This window comes from Pseudophryne corroboree, chromosome 1 (assembly GCF_028390025.1).
Source record: "Pseudophryne corroboree isolate aPseCor3 chromosome 1, aPseCor3.hap2, whole genome shotgun sequence".
Lineage (NCBI taxonomy): Eukaryota > Metazoa > Chordata > Amphibia > Anura > Myobatrachidae > Pseudophryne > Pseudophryne corroboree.
The window spans coordinates 707,904,556-707,927,924 of NC_086444.1; the positions used below are offsets into that span (position 1 = coordinate 707,904,556).

The 23,369-nt window shown below is 43.3% G+C and overlaps 1 protein-coding gene across 2 annotated transcripts in view; it reads left to right on the plus strand.

Moving 5' to 3' along the window:
* The window catches only part of LOC134936572 (potassium voltage-gated channel subfamily V member 2-like), a 199,336-nt gene that overhangs the window by 17,895 nt on the left and 158,072 nt on the right, over positions 1–23,369 (plus strand). The window contains exons 2-3 of one of the 2 annotated variants that reach the window (XR_010180533.1): positions 5,221–5,354; positions 10,362–10,785. The gene's annotated coding sequence lies outside the window, so the exon portion shown is untranslated. Of the gene's footprint in view, positions 1–5,220; positions 5,355–10,361; positions 10,786–23,369 lie in introns of those variants that run through there. The other variant, XR_010180530.1, reaches the window with a different exon arrangement.

The following is a 23,369-nucleotide window of genomic DNA, read 5'->3' on the forward strand; positions in this document are numbered from 1 at the left end:
GTTATACTACGACCAGCTATAGCAACTGCCTGGATGTGCAGTGCTGGAGTAGTTTGGTCAGAATCCCTGATTGAAAATATTGATACCCTAGATAGGGACAATGTTTTACTGTCGTTAGAACAAATAAAGGATGCATTTATCTATATGCGTGATGCACAGAGGGATATTTGCACACTGGCATCTCGGGTGAGTGCTATGTCCATTTCAGCCAGAAGAGCCTTATGGACACGACAGTGGACAGGCGATGCGGATTCAAAACGTCACATGGAGGTTTTGCCGTATAAAGGGGAGGAGTTATTTGGAGTTGGTCTATCAGACTTGGTGGCCACGGCTACTGCCGGGAAATCCACTTTTTTACCTCAAGTCACTCCCCAACAGAGAAAGGCACCGACCTTTCAACCGCAGCCTTTTCGCTCCTACAAAAATAAGAGAGCAAAGGGCTTGTCGTACCTGCCACGAGGCAGAGGAAGAGGGAAGAGACACCAACAGGCAGCTCCTTCCCAGGAACAGAAGCCCTCCCCGGCTCCTGCAAAAACCTCAGCATGACGCTGGGGCCTCTCAAGCGGACTCGGGGACAGTGGGGGGCCGTCTCAAAAATTACAGCGCGCAGTGGGCTCACTCGCAGGTAGACCCCTGGATCCTGCAGATAATATCTCAGGGGTACAGGTTGGAATTAGAGACGGATCCTCCTCATCGTTTCCTGAAGTCTGCCTTACCAACCGTCTCTTCCGAAAGGGAGAGGGTGTTGGAAGCCATTCACAAGCTGTACGCTCAGCAGGTGATAGTCAAAGTACCCCTATTACAACAAGGAAAGGGGTATTATTCCACTCTATTTGTGGTACCGAAGCCGGATGGCTCGGTAAGGCCTATTCTAAATCTGAAGTCCTTGAACCTCTACATAAAAAAGTTCAAGTTCAAGATGGAGTCACTCAGAGCAGTGATAGCGAACCTGGAAGAAGGGGACTTTATGGTATCCTTGGACATCAAGGATGCGTATCTACACGTTCCGATTTACCCCGCACACCAGGGGTACCTCAGGTTCATTGTTCAAAACTGTCACTATCAGTTTCAGACGCTGCCGTTCGGATTGTCCACGGCGCCTCGGGTCTTTACCAAGGTAATGGCCGAGATGATGATTCTTCTTCGAAGAAAAGGCGTATTAGTTATCCCATACTTGGACGATCTCCTAATAAGGGCAAGGTCCAGAGAACAGCTGGAGACAGCTTTAGCACTATCTCAAGAGGTGCTAAGACAACACGGGTGGATTCTGAATATTCCAAAATCCCATTTAATCCCGACAACTCGTCTGCTGTTCCTAGGAATGATTCTGGACACGGTTCAGAAAAAGGTTTTCCTTCCAGAGGAAAAAGCCAAGGAGTTATCCGATCTGGTCAGGAACCTCCTAAAACCAGGAAAAGTGTCAGTACATCAATGCACAAGAGTCCTGGGAAAAATGGTGGCTTCTTACGAAGCAATTCCATTCGGCAGATTCCATGCAAGAATATTCCAAAGGGATCTGTTGGACAAATGGTCAGGGTCGCATCTGCAGATGCACCTGCGAATAACCCTGTCACCAAAGACAAGGGTGTCACTTCTGTGGTGGTTGCAGAAGGCTCACCTATTAGAAGGCCGCAGATTCGGCATTCAGGATTGGATCCTGGTGACCACGGACGCCAGCCTGAGAGGCTGGGGAGCAGTCACACAAGGAAGAAACTTCCAGGGAGTATGGACGAGTCTGGAAAAGTCTCTTCACATAAACATTCTGGAACTAAGAGCAATCTACAATGCTCTAAGCCAGGCGGAACTTCTCCTGCAAGGAAAGCCGGTGTTGATTCAGTCGGACAACATCACGGCGGTCGCCCATGTAAACAGGCAGGGCGGCACAAGAAGCAGGAGTGCAATGGCAGAAGCTGCCAAGATTCTTCGCTGGGCGGAGAATCACGTGATAGCACTGTCAGCAGTGTTCATCCCGGGCGTGGACAACTGGGAAGCAGACTTCCTCAGCAGACACGATCTTCATCCGGGAGAGTGGGGTCTACATCCAGAAGTCTTCAACATGTTAATAGACCGTTGGGAAAGACCAATTGTAGACATGATGGCGTCTCGCCTCAACAAGAAACTGGACAAATATTGCGCCAGGTCAAGAGATCCACAGGCAATAGCTGTGGACGCACTGGTAACTCCTTGGGTGTACCAGTCAGTGTATGTGTTTCCTCCTCTGCCGCTCATACCAAAGGTATTGAAGATCATACGGCAAAGAAGAGTAAGAACAATACTAGTGGTTCCGGATTGGCCGAGAAGGACTTGGTATCCGGAACTTCAAGAGATGCTCACGGACGAACCGTGGCCTCTACCTCTGAGAAGGGACCTGCTACAGCAGGGTCCCTGTCTTTTTCAAGACTTACCGCGGCTGCGTTTGACGGCATGGCGGTTGAACGCCAGATCCTAAAAGGGAAAGGCATTCCAGAAGAAGTCATTCCTACCTTGATTAAGGCACGGAAGGAAGTCACCGTGAAACATTATCACCGCATTTGGCGAAAATATGTAGCGTGGTGCGAGGATCGGAGGGTTCCGACGGAGGAATTCCAACTGGGTCGTTTCCTACATTTCCTGCAATCAGGATTATCTATGGGTCTCAAATTGGGATCCATTAAGGTTCAAATTTCGGCCCTGTCAATATTCTTCCAAAAAGAATTGGCCTCTGTCCCTGAGGTCCAGACTTTTGTCAAGGGAGTACTGCATATACAGCCTCCTGTGGTGCCTCCGGTGGCACCGTGGGATCTAAATGTAGTTTTAGATTTCCTCAAATCCCATTGGTTTGAACCATTGAAAAAGGTGGATTTGAAATATCTCACATTGAAAGTGACTATGTTACTAGCCCTGGCCTCTGCCAGGAGAGTATCTGAATTGGCGGCTTTATCTTATAAAAGTCCTTATCTAATCTTCCATTCGGATAGGGCAGAACTGCGGACTCGTCCGCATTTTCTCCCTAAAGTGGTATCAGCATTTCATCTGAACCAACCTATTGTGGTGCCTGCGGCCACTAGCGACTTGGAGGACTCCAAGTTGTTGGACGTTGTCAGAGCCTTAAAAATATACATTGCAAGGACGGCTGGAGTCAGAAAATCTGACTCGCTGTTTATATTGTATGCACCCAACAAGTTGGGCGCACCTGCTTCTAAGCAGTCGATTGCTCGTTGGATTTGTAACACAATTCAACTTGCACATTCTGTGGCAGGCCTGCCACAGCCTAAAACTGTAAAAGCCCACTCCACAAGGAAGGTGGGCTCATCTTGGGCGGCTGCCCGAGGGGTCTCGGCATTACAACTCTGCCGAGCAGCTACGTGGTCGGGGGAGAACACGTTTGTAAAATTTTACAAATTTGATACCCTGGCAAAGGAGGACCTGGAGTTCTCTCATTCGGTGCTGCAGAGTCATCCGCACTCTCCCGCCCGTTTGGGAGCTTTGGTATAATCCCCATGGTCCTTTCAGGAACCCCAGCATCCACTTAGGACGATAGAGAAAATAAGAATTTACTTACCGATAATTCTATTTCTCGGAGTCCGTAGTGGATGCTGGGCGCCCATCCCAAGTGCGGATTATCTGCAATACTTGTACATAGTTATTGTTAACTAATTCGGGTTATTGTTAAGGAGCCATCTTTAAGAGGCCCTTTCTGTTGTCATACTGTTAACTGGGTTTAGATCACAAGTTGTACGGTGTGATTGGTGTGGCTGGTATGAGTCTTACCCGGGATTCAAAATGCCTCCCTTATTGTGTATGCTCGTCCGGGCACAGTACCTAACTGGAGTCTGGAGGAGGGTCATAGGGGGAGGAGCCAGTGCACACCACCTGACCTAGTAAAGCTTTACTTTTTTGTGCCCTGTCTCCTGCGGAGCCGCTATTCCCCATGGTCCTTTCAGGAACCCCAGCATCCACTACGGACTCCGAGAAATAGAATTATCGGTAAGTAAATTCTTATTATTTCTTTCCACTGTGTGGATGACAAAAAGTATCTCCACTAATAAGATACCTGCAAGTCGTGCAAGAACAACGTGTACAGCCCCTTAACGGTCTTGAAAATAAATCTGATGATTCAGGTCGAATAATGGAAATATCGTTTTTTACCAACATGTCCTTTAGATTTTTGGATCTTGTATAACATGGCATCAGATTGGTTTCAGTTAGGGGGAGTTCTTTGTCTGTCTTAATTAATTTCCAAAGGTTTTTTGATATTTTATTGATTTCAGTAGAATGTACATTGTAATTAACAACCCATGGCATCTTTCTTCCTTTATTCTACCGGTCTGATTTTTTCAAAAGGGTACTTCTTTCTAACTTGAGGACCTTTTCTTTAGTTTTATTAAGATTCATCCGATGATATCCTCGATCAACAAATTTTTCTATCAATTTATCAATTTGTTGAATAGCAACCTCTCTGTCACTGTTGATCCTCCATATTCACAACATTTGCGAGTAAGGTAGTCCTAATTTTAGACTACTAGGATGGCAACTGTTGTAATGGAGCAACGTGTTTCTATCTGTCAATTTAGCGAACACCGTGGTACCCACAATGCCCTCCTGTAAAGAAATGGACACATCTAGAAAAGGTATAGACATTTGATTCATGCTGATAGTGAATTTAACTGGCGACATTGAGGAATTATGAACCTCTATAAATTCAACTAGTTCAACGCGACCACCTGACCAAATCATTAACAGGTCGTCGATGAAATGGGTATAAAACTACATTTTTGATGATATTGCTGAATTATTAAAGAAAATCAATTCCTCAATTTTAAACATGTACAGCGAGTGCCGGTGCCACGGATGAACCCATCGCACACCCGCTAACCTGTAAATAAAATGTATTATCAAACAAAAAATAATTCATTGTCAAAACTAGTTTTAATAATTTGCAAATAACTTCCCTCTGGTCGGAGGTAAACCCACTTTCAGCATTAAGAAATTCACTAACAGCTTTTATACCATCGGAATGAGGAATCACGGTACATAGTCTTGCAAGTCTATGATACCGGATGATAGACCATATACCTGCATCAAAGAGGGGTGGTGACAGAGGCGCTTTATTAATCAAGAAGGAAACCGAATGGATTATCCGTTTTGGGGTTATGGCTCCAAAAGGACTTAATGATAAATTGACATTGGGAGCTCTATTGTAAATGCATGTTTTTAATGAGATTATGTTGTGTTGTTTAGTGATGGACTACGGCGGAGATTAGGATCACACTGGATGGCATCTGTGGGATGCGTGGTGACGCCATAAGGGCGTGCCGCTGCCAGGGGAACGCCCGTGTCGGGAGGCGGTCACTTGGTGCAGGGATGTTTAAAAGGTAAGAGTTGTTTGTATTACTTTGGAAGCCTGATGAAAATCTGAATAAGATTGAAACGTTGCAGATATGCTAGTTGCTGTCTTTTCTTTATCCTGAGCCCTGAGTGCCACACCTTTGCCAACCTACATTGTATTTTGATACTGTGAGGGCACCGGATCAAGTCTACTTTGATGGAGGAGTGCCGGACTTACCATGATATATAACAAGATTAAGTATTTACTGAAGCTGGTCAAGGCACCCGCATAAGAAAAATGTCTTTGTTCAAAGCATCCATCTGCTTCATTCTGTGGGGTAGGTCACACCGCACTGAGCACTGAGCACTTTAAAAAAAAATTAAAGATATACCTTTTTTCATATGACCTTTTGGATCTTTTACCATGATATATATAGATGTTATTTTGGATAATTCAACGTGCACTATAAAGGACTCTCAGTGACATAACTTGTTATGAATTGTTACGAGTAGCAACGTTGTGGATTGCATTTTTTATACTGATTTGGTTTTGGATTAAGCCTTGGGCATAGACCCTGTGATGTGAACAAAGGAGGACTTTCAGTTGTACAACATGATATGAACTGTTATTAGAAGTAGTAATGCACAGTGCACTTCTCAGAGTTAAAGGTGGTTTCATTTGTGGATCAAAATCCGTGGGGTGGATCTTGCGAGGATAATAGCAGGATTCATTTTCAAGTGTCAATTACATATTTGGAGATGAAACATTGTTGCGACAGTTATTAACCAACAGGCCAACTGTATTATTACCATCTTTTCCTTTTTTATTTTATTACACGTATTCTCTATAATAATGGCTGAATTCCGGGGGGATGATTTGGTTTTTAATCCATTACTGTTTCTGATGGATGACATGTTTAGTTACTCAGAAACAGAGGCAGATATTATCCTCTTAAACGAACAAATGGAGGATCAAATTGAATGATTGCCATTAGAGATAGTGTACCGTGATCTTTTAAGATTGATAAGGAAAGAAGTAGACTACCATTTACATGGGGTATCTCTAAGTGATTACTTCAGAAAGAAGAAGATACCAAGGGGTCTGAGAGTGCGGAATTGTCCTACCATAGGACGGAATGATCCTGCATTCTGTAAAAGATGGATTTCCATCTTGAACAAGTGCCCATTCAACTTGATATTATTAATTATTGAGCAAACCAAAAAAGAGATGGTAATTCTGAAGGATAAAATCAGCACATATGAGAAAACCCATGTATGCAATTTACAAGCCGATACTGAGACAGATTGGATGAGCAAAATGGCTAGTCAGTTGGCGACTTATAGAAGAGACTTGGTGAAGTTTAAAAGAGAAAACTACTTAAAGTAGAAGCCGATTATGATAATCATCTGGTGTATCAGTGGCTCAGTGGGGGGCGGCAAATTGAGCGTAAAAAGCCATTTTTTAGATGTGGCCGTTACCCGAAAATAGCGGTAGACACAGAATCCTCTTGGGAGGCACAGAATGAAAGTAGTGATTCGGAAAAGGGAGGAGCTCAACATAAGAATGTGAATAAGAACAAAAGATCTAAAACCCCTGCCGTCCCTTTAGGGCAGGGGTGGGGAACCTCCGGCCTGCGGGCCGTATACGGCCCGCAAAGCCGTTTGGTCCGGCCCACCAGCTTGTGTCAATGAGACACGCTGCCGCTCAGTCCGGCGGCAGCGTTTCTCAGCTGTCAGAACAGGGAGGAGAGCGCGGCTGTCGGGTGGGAGCGGCGGCGTGTAGTACTTCAAACCAGCCGCCGGTCTGTGAGCCAATCAGAGCTCGCGGACCGGCAGCCAATCAGGAGCCACGGCTGCCGGTCCGCGAGCTCTGATTGGCTCTCGAACCGGCGGCTGGTTTGAAGTACTACACGCCGCCGCTCCCACCCGACATCCGCGCTCTCCTCCGTGTCCCACGGTAAGCAGCACGGAGGGGAGAGGGGAGGGGGAGGGCATCTATATACCTGGCACTGGGGGGGAATTTGTATACCTGGCACTGTGGGGGCATCTGTATACCTGGCACTGTGGGGGCGCACTGTGGGGGCATTTGTATACCTGGCACTGTGGGGGCAATTGTGGATCTGGCACCGCACTATTGGGGGCATATGTGTATCACGTCCCATTTTAACTGGCCACACCCATTTTTTTGGCACATGTGCGCCTCCGGCGCGCACACACAGTACCTCTAAGGGGCAGACCTACTGGGGGGCAGGGTAATTTTTTAAGTTGATAATTTTTGTATGGCCCCCGAAGGATTTTATAAATATCCAAGTGGCCCTCGGTAGAAAAAAAGGTTCCCCACCCCTGCTTTAGGGCGACTCACCAGGATGCAAGCCCGTGGAAATGCAGAAGACTTAACAGGAGAGGCGGACAAAATAAAAGATACACAGGTTGGCAAAAAAAAAAACCCACCAACAAGAACAAGTACTTTATAACCTTTCATCTCATTAACTGATGGATAGTGAGAGGAGTTTATTGTCCAAAGGGTTATCATTCGTACCCACTGTAGGATTTGATAACGTTAATTGGCAATTAGAGAAACATCGATTAACAAGGAAATTGAAATTGAAGGAATATTTTATGAAAAACACTCCTTCACAGAATGATGAAATTAAAAAAATGTATTCCTCCAAAGTTGCAAGCATTGAAAAAACCCTCATCTTTTGAACCACCTTCGTCCAATGCGACAATTAAAACTTTTACTAGATTATTGGATGAAGAGGTACATAAATGTATAAAACAACCCAAGGCAATACACCCAAATTTAAATCAACATGAGAGAACAGCCTTGAGGAACTTATGTCAGAAGAACCCCAATTTAATTATTCGCGCAGCGGATAAGGGAGGGGGCATCGTTTTACAGGACCGAGCAGATTACAAGGCGGAAATCATGCATCAACTGGGAGACAACAAAGTATACAAGATGTTAGAGCATGACCCTACTGTGAAATTTAAAAATGATCTGAAACAGGTGTTGATAGAGGCGTTAAATGTCGATCTGATTGATGAAGAGCTGTTTAAATTATTGTTACCTGAGTTTCCTAAAACACCATTATTATACACCTTACCCAAGGTACATAAGGGCATAGATCCTCCACCAGGGCGTCCGATAGTTTCTGCCAGAGATTCTCTATTACAACCCACCGCAATCTTCTTGGATTCAATTTTCCAACCGATTGTACAACGACAAAAAAAAATTCTATTGGATACCACCATGTTGTTGAACAAATTGAATAATATAACACAGATCCCTAATGATGCTTGGTTGGTCACGTTGGATGTGACCAGCCTGTATACCGTGATTCCTCATTCCGATGGTATAAAAGCTGTTAGTGAATTTCTTAATGCTGAAAGTGGGTTTACCTCCGACCAGAGGGAAGTTATTTGCAAATTATTAAAACTAGTTTTGACAATGAATTATTTTTTGTTTGATAATACATTTTATTTACAGGTTAGCGGGTGTGCGATGGGTTCATCCGTGGCACCGGCACTCGCTAACCTGTACATGTTTAAAATTGAGGAATTGATTTTCTTTAATAATTCAGCAATATCATCAAAAATTTAGTTTTATACCCGTTTCATCGACGAGCTGTTAATGATTTGGTCAGGTGGTCGCGATGAACTAGTTGAATTTATAGAGGTTCATAATTCCTCAATGTCGCCAGTTAAATTCACTATCAGCATGAATCAAATGTCTATACCTTTTCTAGATGTGTCCATTTCTTTACAGGAGGGCATTGTGGGTACCACGGTGTTCACTAAATTGACAGATAGAAACACGTTGCTCCATTACAACAGTTGCCATCCTAGTTGTCTAAAATTAGGACTACCTTACTCGCAAATGTTGCGAATATGGAGGATCAACAGTGACAGAGAGGTTGCCATTTAATAAATTGATAGAGAAATTTGTTGATCGAGGATATCATGGGATGAATCTTAATAACACCAAAGAAAAGGTCCTCAAGTTAGAAAGAAGTACCCTTTTGAAAAAATCAGGCCGGGAGAATAAAGGAAGAAAGATGCCATGGGTTGTTAATTACAATGTACATTCTACTGAAATCAATAAAATATCAAAAAACCTTTGGAAATTAATTAAGACAGACAAAGAACTCCCCCTAACTGAAACCAATCTGATGCCGTGTTATACAAGATACAAAAATCTAAAGGACATATTGGTAAAAAACGACATTTCCATTATTCGACCTGAATCATCAGATTTATTTTCAAGACCGTTAAGGGGCTGTACACGTTGTTCTTGCACGACTTGCAGGTATCTTATTAGTGGAGATACTTTTTGTCATCCACACAGTGGAAAGAAATATAGCATTAGGGATCATTTAACGTGCAACAGCAGTTTTGTGGTATACCAGATAGTGTGCCCATGTGGGTTATCCTACATTGGAAAGACTCAAAGGAAATTTAAGGAACGGATGGCGGTGCACCGTTCATCAATTAAATTGGACCTGGAAACCTGTGAGAGCGATCAGCCTGTAGCGAAACATTTTTTAGAAGCTCGTCATAGTCTTGCAAGTCTACGATACCGGATGATAGACCATATACCTGCATCAAAGAGGGGTGGTGACAGAGGCGCTTTATTAATCAAGAAGGAAACCGAATGGATTATCAGTCTTGGGGTTATGGCTCCAAAAGGACTTAATGATAAATTGACATTGGGAGCTCTATTATAAATGCATGTTTTTAATGAGATCATGTTGTGTTGTTTAGTGATGGACTACATGGTTGAATCACAACAGCACTAGTATAATTGAGGCAATGTAGATATTAATGGCTTAAAAATGTTGGTAATTTTTCTAGCATTATAGATTTATATATTTTTTTCAGCCTTAACAAATTTCTTTACAGGCATTTTTTTCCATATAACTACCTTTATGGATATAGAGTTTTCTCTTTTTTATTACGGATTGTGTTGTGTGATTCAACTATGCCGTCTATACTTATTACTGACATGTGAATAGGGGTGTTGGTTTTAGTTTGCACTTATTTTTTTATCACAGATCACGTAATTTGTTATCTCCAGTTGCTATGGAGATGAGAGGGGTGGACGTGCATGCGCGGCTGCGTGATGACATCATTACATAATGCCACGGCCAGGGGAACACCAGGGCTGGACGGAGCCTGTATGATGTGCTGCAGCGTCACCTTACAGCGCCACGGCAGAGATTAGGTTCAAGTCTACTTTGATGAAGGAGTGCCAGACTTACCATTATATATATATATATATATATATATATATATACACACACACACACATACTGTATATATAAAACAGAGATTAGGTTCACGTTGGATGGCATCTGTGGGATGCGTGATGACGCCAGCAGGGCGTGCCGCCGCCAGGGGAACGCCCGTGTCGGGAGGCGCTCACTTGGTGCAGGGATGTTTTTTTATTAAACAATTTTTATTATTTTAGTTGTTGTACAAAGGGATACAAGTATACAAACAGAGAATACATCGTCAGTTATGTACAGAGCAGGAATCCAAGAGAGCTTAGTCTCTTAACATGAAGAACTATTCCAATTATTGTACATTAATTAAAAGAACAAACAGTGTTGAATATAGAGTGGAAAGGATTGCAAAATGAGGATTCAATTATAATTATCTATATAAAACTGAGACGATGCTATTAACTAGAGATTAATGATGAAGAGGAAAGAGAAATAAGAGAAGTATGAGAAATAATTGAAAAAAGAAGGGGGGCGGAAGTAGGAGGGGAAAGGGAGGGGAGGGAGGGTCCAATCTTTATCATCAGGAGTGGAACGAAATGGTTTGTTTGTAGTCACCTAAACAGTTTTGTTAGTAGATCGTTGTGTAGTGGAATTAAGAGTTTTCAATGGTACGTAAATGGTGCCAGTCAGTATTTTCGTATACTTTCATAATTCTGTCTTGGGTAGACGGGTCTAAAGAAAGTATGAAAGGGGACCATTTGGAATAGAATCGATCAACATGCTTATCCAGATCTTGTAGGGAGGGAGATGATGAAGAGATCCAGTGGGTGAGAATGATTTTCTTTGCAAGTGTCACAATGGTGGCCAACAACGGAATATAGGGATAAATATTACTGTTGGGGAGCCAATTTTTAAAGTTTGCACACAAACATGCTAATGGGTCAGGGAAAATATGTGTAGTGAATAAAGAGTTTAGGTAGACAATTAATTTATTCCAAAAGCGTTTTATTTTCCCGCATTCCCAGAAGCAGTGGAAAAAATTAGCGTGAGAGCTATGACATTTAAAACAGGAGCCTGAGGTGTTTGGGATCATATGGCTTCTTTGGGCAGGGGAAATATAGGCTCTATGTAGCGTTCTCCAGTGAACTTCTTGAAGGTAAGAGGATTTCAGAAACTTCATTGTTTTAGAGCTATGAGTGAAAAGAATCATGGGGGAATCAATGTCTGGGATATCATTTTGCCATGTTAGTGCCAGAGATTGCCAAGGTTTAGTGTTGGAGGACGGTAGTAATAGAGTATAGATGTATTTTATGCGGTAGGGGGATGAACGTAATAGGCGTAGCAGGGAATTAATAGGGTCGAGAGAGTTTTGATATCTAGTTTTGGGGTCCAGAGAATAGGCGAAATGCCGTGACTGTAAGTACATGTAAAAGTTAGAGGAATGTAGAGAAAACTGCATTTGAAGAATAGAGAAAGGTAATATCTGTCCTCCTGGGTCGAAAACCTGGGAGGTAAGAGAAAGGCCTTTATCTTTCCAAGTGTGGAAAGTTGGGTTGGATAACGAGGGATGAAATGAAGGATTACCCCAGAGTGTATTATAAGGAGAAGAAGTTGCATGTCTTGTTAATTTTTTGTTGATGGTAATCCAAGTGGAGTAGGTGTCGTGAAACATAACATGGTTCAAAATATTAGAAGGAATGTCAGATTTTTTAGAGTGAAGAAGGGCGCTTGGAGAATATGGACTGAAGAGAGCTGTATCTAGAAAAGATGAAGTATAAGTGGATTTAGAAAGAAGCCAATCTGAAATATATCTGAAATGAGTCGCTAAAGTATATAATTTTAGGTTTGGAAGAGACATGCCTCCATGAGATTTGTGCGACTGTAGCTTTTGGAAAGCAATTCGAGGGCGTTTATTTTGCCATATAAATCGAGAGGTAATTTGGTCAAAGCGTTTCAAGTCAGATTTAGAGAGGCTAATAGGAAGCATTTGTAGTAAGTAAAATATCTTGGGAAAAATTATACTCTTAACTACCGCTATTCTTCCAATGATAGATAATGGGAGGTTAAGCCATGAATCATATAGTGAGGAAATTTTGATGAGAGACGGAGTAAAGTTCAGTTTATATAAAGAGGAGAGATCAGAGGGGATATGTAAGCCTAGGTATTTAATTTCCGTTTTGAGCATAGGAGAGAGAAGAGGGGATGTGGGATGGAGAGTGAAAGTATTGGGGCCTTCAAGTCGTAGGATTTCAGATTTAGACATATTTATTTTGAATCCTGCCTGAGCGCCAAAATTATTTATCAGTGAAAACAAATTAGGTAAAGAGGAAGAGGGGCTAGATAGAAAAAGTAATATGTCGTCTGCATATAAAGCAAGTTTTAGTGGGATATTACCGACTTGGATCCCGTGAATGTTAGGAGAATTTCTAATAGAGATTGCTAATGGCTCAATAGCAATGGCGAAGAGTAGTGGAGAAAGAGGGCATCCCTGACGGGTACCCCGAGAGATTGCAAAAGGAGTAGATAAGTGACCATTACAATAGAGCTGTGAGGACGGAGAGGAGTAAAGGGATTGGATAACCGATATGAAGGATGAGGGAAAACCAAAAAGTCTCATGGATCTGAAAAGGTGTGGCCATTCCAAGAGGTCAAACGCCTTTTCTGCATCTAAGGCTAAAACGATATTATCTGATACGGTAGGATGGAGTTTTAAATGTTGGATTATAGAAAGCACTTTGCGAACATTGGTCACAGAATGACGGCCCCATATAAACCCGGTTTGGTCTGGATGTATTATGTGAAGGAGAGAGAATTTTAGACGATCGGCTAAGATTTTTGTAAAAATTTTATAGTCAGAATTTAATAGTGAAATTGGGCGGTAGGAACTTGGGAGGGAAGGGTCTCGACCTGGCTTCAAAAGAACTTTGATTGTGGCACTATTAAAATATAGAGGAATGGATTTTGAGCTAATTATTGAGTTGAACAATGCCAGAAGGTGTCTATCAATTTTATCAATCAAGAGTTTATAAAACTCATTTGAAAAGCCGTCTGGGCCTGGAGCTTTATTAGGTTTCAAGTGAGTAATAGCTGAGCGAACTTCTTCTATTGTGATGGGTTCATCTAGGGAAACAAGAAATGTAGACGGGATCTGGGGTAAAAGGGGGAAAGACCAAGGTTGGGGGAGCTCATTAGTGAGGGGAGATGGATCAGAATATGTTTCATAAAATGATTTCATGAGAGAAGTGATGGACTGGGGGTCGTTAGTTAAGGACCCATCAGGAAGCTTTAGTGGATGTACTAACATAGGAGGGGAGGTACCTTTCAACATGTTTGTGAGAAGCTTCCCTGTTTTATTTCCAAATTTGTGGAACCGGTAATCGACTTTAAATTTATATTTATCACCCATCTGGGAGAGAAACTCATTAAACTGGAGTTTTAGTGTTAAATATAAGGATTTGTTAGACGGGGAGGGGTGGGATTTGAACACTTGAAAGGCTGTGGAAAGTGCACGTTGTATTTCTAGGTAAGATTTGGTATAGTTTTTCTTTAGGGCAGAGGAGTATGAAATAATATTGCCCCGAAGGACCGATTTGGCTGTTTGCCAAAATAAAGAAGGGTCTAATTCTGAGTGTTGTTCATTTGAGAAGTAGAAGGTATCCCAGGACGCTTGTAGTAAATCACAAAATTTTGTAGAGTTAGAAAGGTGAGAGGGGAATTTCCAATGGGGGGATAAAGTCTGAAAGGGACGTAAACTGAGAGAAAACCATATCAAGGCGTGGTCAGAAATAATAATGGGTTCGATAGTAGAGTCCGTGACTGAGGGAAAAAGCTTTTGGGTAATAAACGCATAATCAATTCTAGAAAACGTGTCATGGGCAGAGGAATGGCAGGAAAACTCTCTTTCTAAGGGATTTAGTGCACGCCATATATCGATTAGCTGTAAGGCTTCGGAAAAGGTAGGGATACCAAGTTTAGGTAGGCGTTGAGGGTTTCTAGAGGTGTTGGAGCGATCTAAATAATTAGAAGACACTAAGTTGAAATCTCCACATACAATGAGATTATCATTTGAAAATGGGGTTAATTTGGCTATTAACATCTGAAAAAATGATTTTTTTGTATGTAGTGGGGGCGTAGATATTGCAAAGGACCAGAACATACGACTCAATAGAGAGACTGACTATTAAATATCGGCCATTGGGGTCAATGTCAGAGGATAGTAGTGTGATATTAAGATTACGTTTTGCTAAAAGGACAACCCCTCTAGATTTAGAGTTGTGTGGGGCCGCTGCTATTAGGGACCAGTGTGACATTTGCAATTTCATGGATTCCTGGAGAGATAAATGGGATTCTTGCAGAAAAGCTACGTTGATATTTGTTTTGGATAGATACATGAGGATCTTGCGACGTTTGGACGGGGAATTAATTCCACCGACATTCAGAGTGCCAATCTTTAGGTTAGACATTTAAATAACCAGGAGAGGAAAAAGAATGCAAAGATAAACCGTGTGTTAAATGATTGGATTCGAAGAAGGGAGTAGGGCTTGGGGATAGGAGGGGGAGGGGCATGGGGAAAATATAAAAACATACAAGAAGATTTGGTTAGTGTTTGACCAGCAAACAGACATCCGGGCCAAAAATTCAAAATAATAACTGAGATTATTCCAAACATTACTACTATTCCGGATCAACGCTCCAGATGAATTCCCGACTACGGCATCTGGGGAAAGTTACTCTAAATAGTATAGTAGAGTTACTCTAAGAACTGAAACGGTAGGCAGAGGATATATTAAGAAACATACTAATACTAAATAATAGATAACAGTAAGCATAAATGTTTTGATAATCATTAGCAGAATATAAGATGGTCTGAAAACGAAAATCAGTGTTACTGGCGGTTGCTCGTTAAGATGATTAACAATAGGATATAATGGATTAACTTCATGAAGGACACAGACCATCAGGCTGACAATTATCACAAGGCTTAAAGCACAATAAAACTGTTTTAGGTGAAGTTAATTATATAAGAACGAACAGAGGGAGTAGCCCTTAATATTACAACATTATGATGTGAACCTTATGATCAAGTATCAGGGGATGAGGCGGTGTCAGCAATGTCGTCATGGTCTTCTGTAGATCTTTCTTGGAGGTATGAAGTTGCATCTTCTGGAGTGGAGAAATCAAGGTGTTTGTCTCCATCGTATATCCGAAGTTTTGCTGGATAGAGTAAGGAGAATTTACGCTTGGCGGATACCAATCTAGAACAGATTGGGTTGAAGGCCTTTCTTGCTCTTGATAACTCGGCAGAAAAGTCTTGGAATATGAGAAGGCGGTTGTTCTCCCATTGTAAGGACCGAATTTTTCTAGATGCAGTCCATATGGCGACTTTGTGAAGATAGTTGAGGCATCTGAAAAGGGTAACCCTGGGGCGGCCTTCAGCGGAACGAGGCGGAGGGCCAACACGATGTACACGTTCAATCACTAAATCTTTGCACGATTCGGTAATACCGAGAAGTGTGGGGAGTGTTGTTTGTACAAAGTGAGATAGTTCATCTCCTTTTACCGATTCTGGTAGGCCTACCAGCCTAATATTATTCCGTCTGGACCTGTTTTCTGCGTCGTCTAGCTTCATCCACAGCTGGTAGTTCTCTTTTTCAAGACATTTGACACAACCCTGAACATCAGCCATATCGTGACATAGACCCCCAATCCTGTTTTCGTTAACAGAGACTTTATGCGAGAGGTGTTGCAGTTGGAGTGAAATATCAGAGACTGCTTTCGACAACAATGGAGAGATAGCTTGGGTTATGGCTTCAGTAAGGTCTGCATATGTGATAGGTGAGTCAGGAGATCGGCTATTAGGAGTAATACGTGAGGGGGATTGAGATGCAATTAGTTTCTTGGGTGCTGGGGATGAGGGGGGGGTGGTAATGCCAGGAGCCATGGTAGAGTTAGCTCTCCTTTTCTCTTGTCTAACTGGGAGAGAGGAAGGAGTTGCCGAGACTACAGGATTGGGGGAAAGGAAACGGTCCATTGACAAATGGGGGTGAGGATAAATCAGAAAATAAATCTCTCCGTCGGCAACGTAAGAACAGGCTGAGTGACGAGTGAAAAAGGATTGTTCTTGTATAATAAATTGAGGCGTCAGGGAGCCGCAGGTACTGAGCTTATAACGAGTGTTATTGTGGTGAAATCTTGAGAGGAATTGTCAGATTGTCAGATAGATTGAGAGATAGTGCTTTGCAATGCAGATCGTGCCTTATTTCATCTACTGAGGAGTGCTGTGGGCTTTTAAGGATGAGCATCCGAGAGACTCTGGGATGATGCAAGATATATCACTTGGTGTGCAGCTTCTATAGCTGGTTATCAGGCAGGGAGAGCAGGGAGAACACAGCAGCAGGAGAGGCGGTATGAGAATAAACACTGAGCCGTGGTTGCTATGGTTACCAAACCTGATCGTGAGACGGCTGGTTGATGAGACCGTCTATGAGGAGATCTGCCAGCGGTATTTATGTAAGTGCAGGTGTCGGGAGCGCTACAGACCATAGCCCGTGATTCTGTATGCTCCGAGGCGGGCTCCACCGCTGTGCGCCGTGAGGCGGGTGATTGTCGTAGCCGGAGGGCGGCACGTCAAAGGTGTCAGAAGCCGGCGGGAGCTCGCGGGACGGATCCGCTGAGACTGTGGGGAGGCAAGAGGCTCTTGGAGACTGACTGACCAGTCGGTATAGCGGTGCCGGAGTCGGGATTCACCGGAGCTCTGCTGTGGAGCGTCCTCACAGCATGAGACCGGAACCGGAAGTCGCCTGGTGCAGGGATGTTTAAAAGGTAAGAGTTGTTTGTATTACTTTGGAAGCATGATGAAAATCTGAATAAGATTGAAACGTTGCAGATATGCTAGTTGCTCTCTTTTCTTTATCCTGAGCCCTGAGTGCCGCACCTTTGCCTATATATATATATATATATATATATATATATAAACAAACAATAGGCAAGAACCCCACAGCACTCATACATCCGCGGTGCCAGTGGTATTGTGACCACACCATTTAAATAAAAAAATCATACAAATTCAGCACTCACCTAATATTAACACTTCAAACTGTAATTCATCTGAATTCAGGGAATGTTAGTTACAAAATATTGCAATAGTTTGTTAAGCTGACCAGCCACTTCATGGCCATTCTCATTTGGTCAGTCCCTACACTGACTTTCAAAAATCTGAGCATTGCTCTCAGGCATCTTTTGGATTCTAAATACACAGTATGCTTCTATCATGGGTTTAGGCCCTGTCTTACTCTTTTAAAGAGACAGGGACCACACTCAAGCATATCAGTTAACAACGAAACACAATAGTGTTTCGTTATAGATGATAATAGATCATAGGTTTGCAAACTCGGTCCTCATTACCCCACACAGTGCATGTTTTGCAGGTCTCCTCACAGAATCACAAGTGAAATAATTAACTCCACCTGAGGACCTTATAAAATGTGTCTGTGGGTGATTAATACACCTGTGCACCTGCTGGGTTACCTGCAAAATATGCACCGTGTGGGGTAATGAGGACCGAGTTTGCAGACCTATGTAATAGATCACAGGTTCTCAAACTCGGTCCTCAGGACCCCACACGGTGCATGTTTTGCAGGTCTCCTCACAGAATCACAAGTGAGATAATTAGCTTCACCTGCAGACCTTTTAAAATGTCAGTGAGTAATTAATACACTTGTGTACTTGCTGGGTTACCTGCAAAACATGCACTGTGTGGGGTCCTGAGGACCGAGTTTGAGAACCACTGTAATAGATTATCTCTTTTCATAGTTAAGACTTCATCCTGTTGTTGATGTAACAGTCGGTAATCATATCCACGCACGTTGAAACATTTTTTTTACCACTGTATCAATGCTAGTCTCAATTCGTCATAATTGCTGGTGATTCTGGCTACTCGAATCATTTGTGATTTTGGAAGGCCTTTTTTCAGTGCCGGTGGATGAAAACTACTGTTTATTAAGATAGTATTCCAATCAGTGGGTTTTTGATATTCTCTTGTCACAATATGGTTGTTCTCAATAACAATGCATACATCCAGAAAGTTTATTGCTGTGTAACTATATTCATATGTTCATTTTATAGGGGAGTTGCTAGTGTTGATTTGTTGCAAGTGTGTTGTTAACTCCTGTAGACTGCCTGTCCAGATTAATAACAGATCATCTATGAATCTTTTATACAATAGAATCTTATCTCGGATGTTACTGGAGCTGAAGAAAAATAGTTTTTCCTGTTTAAACATGAATATTATGGCAAAGGCCGGTGATATGTTAGAGCCTATTGAGAAACTACTAAACTGAATATAGTATTTCTCTGGCTGGGTCCACAGGATTATCCACAGGATAACATTGGGATATTGTCGAGCGACAGCGAAAATGACACCAACACGGTCACGAGCTTTCTGGCCTCCCAGGATGCATTGGGGCCTCCACTATATAATTCCGCCCACTGACTCAGTCGGATCAGTTTTTTGCTTGGTGCGGCAGGAAGCCGCATGGTCACAGGGCTGCTGTGAAAGCAGCCTCAAGCTTTCATTACTTTATTTTTATAGACTTACTCTTTTGGTTTTTGAGCGACTTCTCTTAACAGCGTCTTAAACGCATATTGGAAAGAGTCGCTCCAACAACTCCCCACCGGGTCACAACAACGCTTACCTTCGCGGTACAGTGATGTCTCGACGGGCGTCTGTGTCGGATGTTCTAGCAGGTCCAGCAGACGTTACCAGGCTGTGGCCGGAGCATGGGGAGACGGTGAGTCTATGGACTTCCTCTTACTAGAGGGGTCAGGACACAGCTACACTGATTTGGTGGAGACTGCAAACAGTGTGTTGATGCGCCGAACATCTCGAGTGTGACAGCGCTACGCTCTGGGGATCATAGGCGCCAGGACTCGGTGAGGCCGCGATCCTGGGAGTTTAAGTCAACAGGGGGTTTCAGACACTCTCCTGGCCGTCCCTCCTCCGAGTTCATGGCCAGTTCCCGCGTGTGTCTCTCGTTTCATGAACTGAATGACCTCACTTCCGGATCAGACGCTACCACGAGGGTACTCGGTCGCAGCTTAGATGCTGCGGTTGTGTACACTGGATATAAACCCGCCCAGACCGAGTCGCAGGCCTTTAGGTCTGCATGCACGTGGAGTCGCTCAGCGTCCATGTCCGTTATCAGTTACCAAGAGCGGCAGTGTACACCAGTAGTGTCTGAATCCACTCAGCGTCTTACGAGCATCTTTGCTTGGATATGGAAGTGTGGTGAGTCTCCCTGTATCCCGCTCTCTGGAGGCAGGGTATACAGTACTAAAAATTCCTTCTACTTCTTAGTGTGCATTGTTAATTTTTAGTACCTATTGCATATGAGACCTGTATATTACTGTGTTTTCTGCATGTTATGTTGAAAAAAGAACCAGTTAAACAGAAGTACAATTTTCCTACTTATGTATAAGTTATTATGGAGGTTGTATTCTCATATGACAATGTCTAATGCTTTAACATGTGACTGACTGCTAGTATGCGTGCTGACTTTTCTTTATAATGTCAGTCCTGTTCTGACCCTCAAATCAGGTGCACTGTGGTCAGATTGATTTCACCTCTATATACTGATTATAGGGTGTTTTTCAGTTACAAAATTGTGTAGTCAATATCAGAAAAAATGTCTGTGAGCGGCAAAAGTGATGAGGAGAATTTGTCAAGCACTCCCATAGCCCTAACATGCTTATCTTGTAAGTCAGGGGTAATTGATATGAATCAATTGGTCACTTATGAGGGTTTGTGTGCAAACTGTTTCGCTTTTCAGCTAAGTAAAAAACAGGAGTTAGTTCAACCTCCAGTAGAGCCACCATGGAATATTTTCGCAAAGACTCTGTCTTCAATAGTGGACAGGTTAGCTCCAGTAGCACCACCTCAAGGGTTAGGTTACACTATGAACCCATACATGCAGCTCCCTTCCTATGGTTTGGTTCCAGTAGCCTCTACAAGCAACCACGGGGCAGGTAAGACTAAGACAGATATGTCTGTATGGCAGACTACACATGAGGATACATCGGATGATGATGCGGAAACAATAGATTCAACTCCGTATGATGATCAGTCGCAGAGCTTTAGTTCAGATGATGTAGCTGAACTCATTAATGCAGTAAAGGCTGTGCTTTCTCTGGAAGAACCAGCCAAGACAGCGTTAAAAGCAAAAGCATCTGTATTCAAACAATCAAAGTCAGTGAAAGCTGAATTTCCAGCGTCAGAGGAGTTGACGGAAATGATGGATGAGTCTTGGGCAGCGCCCGGTAAAAAGTATAAGATTCCTAGGAGATGGGATTCTTATTATCCATTTCCTGCTGGAGATTGTTCGAAGAGAGAAGTTCCTCCAAAAGTAGATGCACATGTTCTGCGACTCGTGCATAAATCTGCTTTGCCACTGTCATCTACCTCTTTGAATGATGTCACAGACAGGAGGGTAGAGAGCCTATTGAAAAATATTTTTTCTCTTGTGGGTGCAGTGGTAAGACCTGCTATGGCTTCGGCCTGGGTAGCAAAGGCCATGGGCGAATGGATATAGGAACTAGAGAATGACATCCCCTCTCCTACTAGGGAGCAAGAGGATCGTCTTTGCCGTTTAAGACAATCTGCCCAGTATGTAGAAGAAGCAGCCATTGATGTAGGCACTGTTGCTTCTAAAGCTTCAGCCCTGGCAGTAGTCGCTAGCAGAGCAGTCTGGCTACGGACCTGGAAGGCAGATGCGGAGTCCAAGAAGGAATTGGAAGCATTGCCTTTCGTGGGTAATATATTTTTTGGAAAACCTTTATCGGATATCCTAGAGTCAGAGGCTGAATCGAAGAAGGTCAGATTTCCGGCTACCTATAACCCTAAGTCCAAGGGTTTAAAATTTCGCTCATTTCGCTGGCAATGCAAAGCAAAAGGTAAAAAGGAGCCTAAACAACCCCAGTTTAAATCCAGGGGTAGGAAGCAGTGGGCTAGCAGAAAGCCAGCTTCCAAACCTGAACAGAAACCCTCAGCCTGAAGAGACGGGCCTCTGCCTGGAGGATTCCAGGGTTGGGGGCCGACTCCTGCAATTTGCACACACATGGCAACAGTCAACAACAGCTGCCTGGGTGCAGAAGGTAGTATCTCAGGGGTATGGGTTCCCATTAAGGAGGCAGCCTCCTCAAAGATTTTTTTGCACCAGCCCGTCTCGTATAGAGTCGAAGGCCAATGCCCTGCAAGAAGCAGTCCAAAAATTACTGCAGTCAGGTGTGATTGTCCCAGTACCTCCATCACAAAAGGGACAGGGGTATTACTCCAATCTGTTTCTAATCCAGAAACCAAATGGGTCATATCGACCAATTCTAAATCTGAAGATGTTGAACAATTACATATGGATCCCGAGGTTCCACATGGAGACGTTACGCTCCATAATGTTGGCTATGGAACCGGGAGACTATATGGTATCTCTGGATGTACGGGATGCTTACCTACATGTGCCTATAGCACTATCACATCAGTGTTACCTCAGGTTTGCCATCCTCAAGGAACACTTCCAGTTCCAAGCTCTGCTCTTCGGGCTAGCTACAGCACCCAGGGTGTTTACCAAGATCATGGTGGTTATGGCAGCTTGTCTGCGCAAACAAGGGATAAGAATATTCCCATACCTAGACGACCTATTAATCTTAGCACAGTCGCAAGATTTACTGTTGAGCCATCTCCAACAGACGATAGTTTGTTTACAGAGACACGGGTGGCTCATAAATTGGGAGAAGTCGTCCCTGAATCCGTCACAGCGGATGGTTCATTTGGGAGCCATATTGGATTCAGACCTACAGAGAGTTCTCTTACCAGAGAAGAAAATAGTCAAGGTGCAGGTCATGGCTCAGGAAGCGTTGCAAGCCCAGACAATGTCAGTCCATGCAGCAGTGCGACTGTTGGGTCTGATGGTATCAACGTTCGACATGGTGGAATATGCGCAATTCCACTCCAGACCGTTGCAGCATCTCATTTTGACCAAATGGAATGGAAATCATCAAACAATAAAGAAGCAGATGATAAAGATTCCAGTAAATGTAAAAGGTCTCTAGCATGGTGGCTACAGACAGACCATTTAAACAAGGGGAGACCCTTTTGGATAAAAGAGTGGCAAGTCCTGACGACAGATGCCAGCCTGCAAGGCTAGGGGGCGGTACTCGGAAGCCTATGGTTCCAGGGAAAATGGACCGCAAGGGAAAGTCGCCTGCCGATAAATCTGTTAGAAATAAGAGCCAGTTACTTGGCCCTAGTTCAGGCAAAGGACAATCTACAAGGAAGACCAGTCCAGATCCGCTCAGACAATGCGACGGCAGTAGCATAACTCAATCATCAAGGAGGAACTCACAGCAAGAGTCTGATGGAGGAAGTAACTCCCATTCTAAAATGGGCGGAACTCTATCTCCCGGCATTGTCAGCAGTATTTGTCCCGGGTGTACTAATTTGGGAAGCGGATTTTCTCAGTCGGCACACCATTCAGGAAACCGAATGGGCACTACTCCCAGAAGTGTTTCAGACACTGGTGAACAGATGGGGTCTACCGGAGATAGACCTTATGGCGTCTCGTCTAAACAACAAAGTTCCGAGGTACGGATCAAGAACAAAGGACCCAGGAGCGATCCTGGTAGACGCTCTGTCAGTAGAATGGAGGTTTCGGCTGGCATATCTGTTCCCTCCAATATCTCTGTTACCCAGAGTAGTGAGAAAGATAAAACAGGCAAAAGGAGCAATCATTCTAATAGCTCCAGCTTGGCCAAGAAGGCATTGGTACACAGATCTGTTGAGAATGTCCG